Source organism: Pteropus alecto, unplaced genomic scaffold, assembly GCF_000325575.1.
Source record: "Pteropus alecto unplaced genomic scaffold, ASM32557v1 scaffold21, whole genome shotgun sequence".
Classification (NCBI taxonomy): Eukaryota; Metazoa; Chordata; class Mammalia; order Chiroptera; family Pteropodidae; genus Pteropus; species Pteropus alecto.
In genome coordinates this window covers 12,074,907-12,085,001 of record NW_006436282.1, presented here as the reverse complement: position 1 = coordinate 12,085,001, position 10,095 = coordinate 12,074,907, and positions in this window count along the sequence as shown.

Genomic DNA, 10,095 nt, shown 5'->3' with positions numbered 1-10,095 from the left:
TTCCTTTATTGGATGTTGTTATCTGGATGTTCTCTACCTGGATGTTTTCTGGACAATATCTCTGCGCATTTAACAGTCAAGACTCTGAAGAACTCTTAGGAGGGATGGTTAAAGACCTGGGTTGGCTAGGTCTTTAACCATCCCTCCTAAGAGTTCTTCAGAGTCTCTGGTACAAGACAGTATACACTCACTTTCCCCTGCTTCTCAGTTGCATCTTCCAGCAGATCACCCAGTGACAGTAAGTAGCCCAAGGAAGTACCTGCCAGCCCCCACAGATGGCACCGAAAGAGACTGTGCAATACCCTAACAGCATCAGAAGAATAAAGCTGACAAGAATAATGTTGCAAAGTCTCTGAAAACCAAACTGTCATTGGAACTAAAGCCAACAAAAGTAGTGCAGAACTTATAATCTCAAACTAAACAAAGCAATTGCCTGCTAAAATGGAAGATATAAATAGGATCAAGAGTCTTCTAATGGAATTACCAAAACGTCCAGGATACAATAAAAACCACTCATCATAACAAGAACCAAGAAAACTGTAATCTGAATGAGAAAAGACAACCAAATGATGCCAATAACAAATTAGATGTTGTAATATCTGACAAAGATTTTAAAGCAGCTGCCATAAAGTGCTTCAAAAATCAGTTACAAATCCTCTTGAAAGAGATAAAAAAAAAAGTCTTAGCAAAGAAAGAGAAGTTATGACAGCCTATAGAATGAGAAAAAATATTTTCAAACACTATATCTGATAAGGTGTTAACATCCAAAATACATAATGAACTTATGCAATGCAATAGTTAAAAAATAAAAATAAAAAAACCACCACATATAACCCAATTAAAAAATTAGCAAAGAAGCTAAATAGACATTTTTCCAAAGAGGATATATGAACGGCCTATAGGTAAATGAAGAGCTGCTTCTCATCACTAATCATAAGGGAAATACAAATCAAAACCACAATGAGGTATCACCTGATACCTGTTAGAATGGCTATTATAAAAAAGAGGAGATAACAAAAGCTTGTGAGGATGTGGAGAAAAGAAAATCCTGGTGCATTATTGGTAGGATTGTAAACTGATGGAAAACATAATGGAGTTCCTCAAAGAAGTTAAAAATAGAACTACCATATGATCCAGCAATCTCACTTTTGGGAATATACCCGAGGAAACAAATACACCATGTCAAAGAGATAGCTGTACCCTCATACTCATAGCAGCATTATTTATAATAGCCAAGAATGGAAACAACCTAAGTGTCCACTGATGAATTAATGGATAAGAAGTTGTGAGGTGCATATATATAAAACAACGGAATGTTATTCAGCCATTAAAAGAAGCAAATCTTGCCATATATGACAACATAAATGGACTTCGAGGGCATTAAGTGAAATAAATCAGACAGAGAATGACAAATACCAGATGATCTTACTTGTATATAGACTGAAAAAAAAAAAAGAGAGAGAGATCAGATTTGTGATTACCAGTGGTTGGGGTGGAGGGAGAGGGAATTGAATGAAGGTGGTCAAAACTCTGGAGTTAAAAAAAGGAATAGAAGTTATGGAAGAGACATGAGAGCTTGCATAGTACCATATCCAGGCCACCTTCCATGGCTCTGGTTGTGTTTCAACTCATCATAATTATTACTCATGGTATTCACATGTATGGATTAGCATCAGCCCCTGGACCAAACAAGGATGTATAGTGGCTCTTGTTTCTTTAGATATAATCAGTATTTCACCCCTCTCTCCTATTTTCTTAATCTCCGTAAATTAAATTCTTCAGGAAAGGTCAGATTATAGTATTCTAAGAAATAAAAATAAAATTTATGCCCTGTTCTGGGATTGCTCAACTCAACCTGACTTGTTATTGACAAAATTAGTATCTACAATATTGGGAAACAGACCAGCCTTTTTGTAAGAAGTTCCTGGTTTAACTATCTCCAAGTCCACATCTAGTTTCAAGATAAATGGTCAGCCACACTGAATGGAAACCAAATTTGGAGCTGATGATCAAAATTGCCTTTAGCATTCAGAAACACTCCCTTGAGAGAATCTACCCTAAGCTCCCAATTCAGCTTGCACTAGGTGAAGTAAATTGTATTCTTAGAAATTTTAAATTCACATGTGTCACATAACAAGCAGTCAAAACTGACAAGCAGACACCCAGGAATATTGTCAGTAATATCTCCAAGCAAAGTCATCTTGCCTAGAAAGACCCTTAGGTTAAGAAATTTTTCAACCAAATGTAGTTGCAACTGACCAAGGCAGAATGAAGAAACACTACTACCTGTATGGTTAGTATATATCAAGTCAGGAAAACTCAACCAGAGAGCTAAAGTGGCTTGAGATCAAATGGAGTGGTGGGGAAGAGTCCTAAACAATGTCCTTAAATGCTGCTGCTCTGTGAAGCTGATTTGTGGGCTGGAGTAAAGAGCCAAAGCTGGAAGACAAATGAGAAGACAACACGACAAATAGTTATTCAAAACAAGATTCCGAATCATAGTTTTGATGGTGGAAAGCTGAAATGCTTATCTGTGGATAAATGAATTTTAACTATTTGACGTCATTTTATGTCACTGGAAGAGATACTTCTATTGTATTTTCAGTTTGTTCTGAAATAATGTGGTATGACATAAGATTCAAACTCAAATGTACCAAAGGTCAGACTTGCTCTATTTGCCTAAAGGAAAGATCATAATGAAAATTCTTAGAGAGGTTTAATATGTCAAATGTAATTATATCTCAGTCAGGCGTTCAGCACTTTTGAGCACATTCCTTGTACAAAGTTCTGTGCAAAGTGCTTTAAATCTATATTTTCCATCAGACTATTTTATTGGTACAAGTTTTATCTTCAAATAAAAAGGAAAGCTCAATTCTCAAAAATCACAGTAGTTCTCATATGAATCACTTTTTGGTTCATGGATTTCTATGTTCAGTCAAAAAATGTCCCTTCATTACAATCTTATACTTCTATTTTCTATCTCTTGTCAGAAATATTTTGGCATATAACCAAAGATAAATAAATAATCATTGATCAAGGATAAATATGACTTACCATATGATCAAGGATAAATAAACATAAACTAGTTTATATTACAATGAAAGAATTTTGAAATAGAAGCATAAATATAAAGATAAGTGAAATCTTTAAATTAGTAAAGATAATATGACAGCTATCAGAAAAAAATTTTTCACCTATTATGAGGAAAATAAAATCTCCAATTATAAACATTGGTTTATATTATTCCAAGATCAACTAGTTTAAAAATATTTAATGTTTGGAGTAATTAGATGAGTTACTATACTGTTTGATAATATTACTTTAGACTAAAGATTAAGGAAAGATGCTATCTTTGAAATTAATAAGAAAATACTTGCTTTATTTTACACGTTGTTTATGAGTAAGACATCTTTTTCCCCTTGAAACAGTATATGCTTAAATGACCAGAGACTATATTTGAATTCATGTTCAGAATCAAGCTCTTTAAGCTTTTATTTGTAGGAATTCTTTACATTTAAGCTACTTTAAGTTCAATGTGAGGAAGCCTCTTATTCTTTCTCCATAAAAGGATTAGTCTTTGATAAACAATTTTGTCTCTTATCCTGGCCTCTAATCATATGTGTTTACTGAGAAAGATGAAGTCTCTGAAGTTTTCATCGAGATGACTTTAAAAGGTGCAAATCATACTCTGCCTAGTACATCACATAGCATCACTACAAGGAATTATTGACCACATCCACAATTTTGATGGTGCAAGAACATGATAACATAAAGTACTTCACCCTCATATTGAAGGGATCGGCCAAGGGATAAAAGCAGCACTGACTGATCTTCATTGTTTTATCTTCTCTTTTTCTTAGTATGATCGTTTTCCATTTTTTCTGTATTATGTGTTCACAGATGAGTTTAGCTTTTTCTTTGTGGATAAAGAAGAGAGCATTCTAAAATGGTTAATCCAAAGAGATAAATTTCCTTCTTATCTTTACCAACATGAAAGAGGAACTCCCAGTAGCAGAGGAGACTTTGCTCAAAATAGAAACATAAAAGAGATACAACTTAGAAAATGACCATTCTCATCCTATCCAGTACATATTTTGTCTGATACATGTCCTATAATGCTATACAACTATATAAAAAGACTACAAATCCACACAGCCACAAAACCGCAAAGCTGCAAAGCCTAGAATGAATGACAATTATCAGAGTTACTAGGAAAACAGACTTGGTGACATCTAGATCTCTTTCAAGGACACTATATCATGTCGGGAGCACATCAAGAAGACAAAACTTTCCACTCTATTTTAAAATCACTAATGCCACTCTGAACAAGCCTGATCCTATCTGATCTCGGAAACTAAGTAGGGTCAGGCTTGGTTAGTACTTGGATGGGAGACCACCTAGGAAGACCCGGTGCTGTAGGCATAAAAAATTTTTAAAAATAAATAAATAAGGGATTGTAAACTGACAAGGTCCTTGAAATCTGTGAGGTCAACCGAGGGTTGCCTCGCCTAAAAAATAAAATAAAATAAAATAATAAAATAAAATAAAATCACTACACAAGTAGTAAAAGAAATATAATGAAAAATAATAAACACAATGATAGGTCCCATTGAAAATGCCCATAAAAACTTTTACCTGAACACTGTCATGGCATCTACATTTTGGGAGTCCAAAGACAGGGAGAATTCAATAGTAATGTGAATACACCAAAGAATAGCTGCACGAAAGCAGTCCAATTTGTCTTCACAGTTCTTGTTCTGAAAGCAATGGTTTCTAAAGAAAGGCATTCATATCAAAAGTCCACAGATTTGCAAAGCCTATGAGTCTGAAGGGATTATTGGGGTTAAATAAGTATACAAATGATGCTCTGCAAACCAAGCCCAAATGATAGAGCTTAATGCATATACCTACCTACATACATAATTGATGATGTGCAATCTATCTTCTGTTTCTCATGCTTTTGGTGTCATATCTTAGTAAGCATTGCATTGCCTAATGCAATGCGGTCATGAAGATTTATACCATTTCCTTTTAAGAGTTTTATAGTTTTAGATCTTATATTTAGGTCAGTCCAATCTAACTTTTATAGGGTGTTCGTAGAGGTCTACTTTTTTTTTTTTTGCATGTGAATATATAGCTGTGCTGGCACCAGTTTATGAACAGATTATTCTTTCCTCATTGAATTATCTTGGCGGTCTTGTTGTCTATCTTGTTTTTGAGCTCTAATTTTTTACATCCATTTATTCACTTTGTTTCCCATAGCACTCATAATCTAATGATAAATTTCCTGAGTTTAGAGACCATGTACTGTACCTATCCATGCCGCACTCTCATTATCTGGCAGAGTACTGAAACTATATTAGGTACTTAATAAATCACTGATTCTTTGGTTGGTTAATAGAATTGGAGGTATCGAAGAGTTAAAGGAAAGAAGCCAGGAGCTATTATAGAGATAAAAGGTATAACTTTCATCTTATATTGATGTATCCAAACAAATAGTTTTGAAAATGCTTAAATAATTAATATTTGGAAGACAATTCAAATTCATATTCCATTGAGAATCATTTCTAAATCGTTACACTCAAATATATTACTATGTTAGTAATATATGCTGTTGTGGGAATTCCTCTATACAGCATTTACTCTTCCAAATCTTTTCAAGATATAGAGTCAACTTCTTTCATATACATTTTTGTCTTAGAATAGTGTACAGGTGTACCTCAAAGATATTGCAGATTTGGTTCCAGACCACTGCACTAAAGTGAGTATCATAATAAAGCAAGTTGTAATCCTTTTGGTAGAGGGTCTTACCTTCAATTTGTAAACAAATGCAATATCTGTGAAAAGCAATAGTTCAAAGCACAAAACGAGGTATGCCTGTATGCAATTAATTACATTTTTTCCTATTTTAGCCTCTCTTCTAGTTCTCAGGAAATTAACCATTAGCTTATAAGTGCTATGGGAAACAAAGTGAATAAATGGATGTAAAAAATTAGAGATTGAAAACAAGGTAGACATCAAGAATGCCAAGATAATTCAATGAGGAAAGAATAATCTGTTCACAAACTAGTGCCTACTAATTGTATAGCCAATGGAAGAATCTTACTAATTATTCAATACATTAAATCAAACAAACTATCTAGGGACATCAGTCCCAAAGACCTGAAGTCTCGAATAAAAGGAACTACTTGTGAAACATTGTGCCTCTTTATTCATTGAAAACACATTTCTCTTCTAGATATTATATTCATGTTGCCAAATTCAGAGAATTTGAGAAGTAGAAAAAGAAGAAGCAGGCTTCCGCCTGACCTACAAACATGAAACTTAAAAAAAAAAAAAAAAGTTCTGGTTTTCCACCATTAAATGAATATTAAGTTAATCTAGGACTCATTTTTTTAGTTAAGGTTTGCAAGCAAGTCTCTAAAAATGCAAATTATATAATAGACTCTTGGATTTTTCCTGTCCTTTTCTTTCATCTTATTAATCTTGCAAGAAACATTATATATGTCTTTCAGAACACTGAATTTTAGTGAAGATGTTCTTGAGTAAAAAAAAACAAAGCTCCACATAAACGTTTAACAAAATTACTATGACAAATTTTTGGAAAGAAGTATGAGAAATTAAGGCTCCTCTTTTCTTATTTGAACCGGATGACTGTCAAATTTGAAACACTGGCTTTCATTTTTATGTTTTATTTTTTAAAATTTGAAAGTATACAAAAGCGCCATTATGTAAAATTCTGCATGTAAAAAAAAAAGTACAAGAAAATAACACACATTTATAGAAAATTAAGACCTGAAGTCCCAATTGTCTTCTTATTAGTAAATTCTTTTTTGTTATACTTTGCATTCTTTTAATCTTCTAGATCTGCAGAAGCTAAATGAGGAAAGTATGATGAAATACTTGACCTACATCATGAAATATAAATAAAAATAAGGTCAACGATCTAAATGTTTATTAGGAAACTCTGTTTAAGACTTGATTTGCATGTATCTCATATTTCTTTCACTATTAATTCAATTACCCCTTCAACTAGCCTTAACTATGTCAAGTAACATTGCTCTCAGTGCATAGCAAGTAGCTGATGAAGACCTTGTCCAGAGTAAATGAACATTTTAGACAGCAGACATTGCAGTGGGATTTAGAAAAGATTAAACTCTTTGTACCCTGCCCAAAGCAATCATTAAAATAAATGGAATCTGCTTATATAAACAGCTGTCATTTCTTCTTCAACAAGGAATTTTGCCATTTGCCAGTATCAAAATGACTAATCTTCTAAGAGAGCACTGAGTTCTTACCATTTCTTTCTCCCCGCTCCCCACCCCAGCAAGAAATCCTAAAAGAACAATCAAAAGGAACGTGCACTCTGAGGAAGTGTCTGGCAATCACAATACACTCTGGCCACTGTCTAAATGCATGGAAACTTCTGGAAGAGTCAGTTCAATACTTTTTCTGATCTTTAAGTATATAATCAAAATCAGGGTTCTTATTTGTCATCTTCCTCTAGTATTTCTACACCAGTCTTCAGATTTCAGAAGACTAGTAAATATGCTCCAATCTTTGAAAGGCAAACCTCAGTTTTTATCTAAATAATTAAAAAGACATAATATCGAAAAGTACAAGGAACTTCTGGATGTCGTTTGCAATGCAGAAGTCTCCCAACTTAAATGATCATCAGTAAAAACTGGTTTTCTGAAAAGCTGGACATGTAAAAATCACGAGAGCTTTCATCGCAGATGTTATGATGACTGTAAGCTGTAGGACAGACTCTACGTGTTATGAGTACAGGACAGAATATTGACTCAGATGTGAAATATTGATTATTGAGTGATGAGGGAGAGTACACCACATGTTGCAGGCATGACAATCATGTCCATATACTATATTTTATCCTTAGAAACACTTTGGGTGGTAAACAGTAACTGTGGTTCCGAGAAGTTTTATGTTTTGCTCAGAACAAAGACTAGTTAATTAAAAAGATAGTGCCTGAGCCCCCAACTTCTAAGTCAGTGTTTTTCCCTCTTATTTTTCCAAGAATATCTTGAAACATATGAACAGATAGGTCATAGGAAATTATACAAATGGCCTTTATGCATATTAAAAGATGTTCAATTTCAGACATACCAGAAGAATTGCATTGCGATGCCATTTCTCCATCGTCAGACTGGCAAAACCAAAAGTATGACAACATATTTTTGGTGAAACTGTCGGGAAATAAGTACTCTCATACACTTTTGGGAGGATTAGAATATGGTCCAAACCTTAAGAAGAGAATCTGGAAAGGTTAACTAAAATAGAGATGCATTTCGAAACAGCAAGCCTACTTTTAGGAATCTAGCTTATAAACATACTCACACAAGTCTAAAATGACATATGATCAAAGTTTTTCATTTTGGTATTATTTGTATAGCAAAAATTAGAAATAACTCAAATATTAACAACATAGTGTTGCCCAAATTAATTATAGTACATGTATACAATAAAGAAATATGCAGCAATAAAAGGAAATGAGGAATATCTTTATATACTGATATGGAGAGATTTTTAATGAAAAGGCAAGGGTACAGAATAGCATATCTGGTATACCATCTTTTGTTAAGAAATAAGAAATATATATATATTGCAAAAAGAACATTGGAAGAATGAACAAAAAAACTAATAAATGGTTACTTGTAGAGAACAGGGAGGTGTAAGTGAGGGAGAGAGGTCAGGAGAGGCATGTATGGCATAAATTTTTAAATAAAATTTTGACTTTTATACCTTGTAAATGCATTGACAGTTTTTTTAAAGAAGATAAAAAAATTAAACAAATCCTTAAACTTGGAAACTAATTTAACCAAATATATATAATTCTATGTAAGCAAATATATATAATTCTATGTAAATTGATAGACCTTTGACTGGATAATCTTTAGGGATCCATTCTACAGAGGAGGAAAGAACCCTGAAGACATTTTAAATTTCCTTTAATTTTATCATTAGTAGTGTTTTTACAACTCCTTTATTTATAAAGTTCCCTCACCAAGATCCAACCGGGGCAAAAGAAATCATTTTTTTTTAAGGGAATATAAATTAAGGAATAAATTACATAGGTCATGGAAGAACTGAGAAGCTGAGAGGAAGTGGTAATACAACCCATATTTTAGAGACAGCAAGCAAGAAACTGCTCCAACTTTAGGCTAGAGAGACAAAAAAGACAAGACTGAGTTATGGAGTCCAGAGGACCAGATCACGTGTTGACAGCCATAACCAAAGTGGGCCTGTCTTGGGGACCTGGAACCACAGACAAGCAGCGGCCACATCTCAGAGACATCTCCCAAGACAGGAAGAAAGGGTAAAAATCCTCTGGTTTCTCCCTCCCCACTCCCCTCCACTTTCCTACCAGTGACACTATTGGCTGGCATGGGAGCCTGCAAAGGTGATAGAGTATGGGAGGGATCTAAGGACAGTCTCAGGACTAGCACAGAAACTAAAAAATGTTATTAACTTTATTAGAAATCATGATTTGCAATTAGGGAAAAAAGAAGTACAATTATAAAATCAAAGAAGCTATGTAAAATTGCTCTGTTAATATTGACTTCAAAATTTAAATATAAACTCATGATTTAAAAAATATATTTATTTTCTCGGTTCATCCACTGAAATGGCCTAGATATAATTTTACTCCAATATCAATGAAAACACTTAAACTGACATTGTGGCTTTTAACATGCCTAGTAAAATAAATCAGCACTCTCTGAAGAAATAGTAGGTTTTTGATCTAGGACACAAAAGGTACAGACTGAGCCTGGGACATTTTGACCTCGAGATATGGAGAAAAGGGAAGCCTTGTGCAGTGTTGGTGGGAATAAGTATAAAGGTTCCTCAAAGCATTAAAAAAATAGAACTATCATATGATCCAACAATCCCACTTCTGAGTATCTATATCTGAAGGAAATGAAATCAGCGTCTAGAGTTATCTGCACCCCAATGTTCACTGAAGCATTTTTTTTTTTACAATAGCCAAGGCATAAAAACAAATGAAATGTCAACAGATGAATGAACAGATAAAGAAAATGTGGCTCATTCGCTTACTCTTGCATGTGCTCTTGCTCC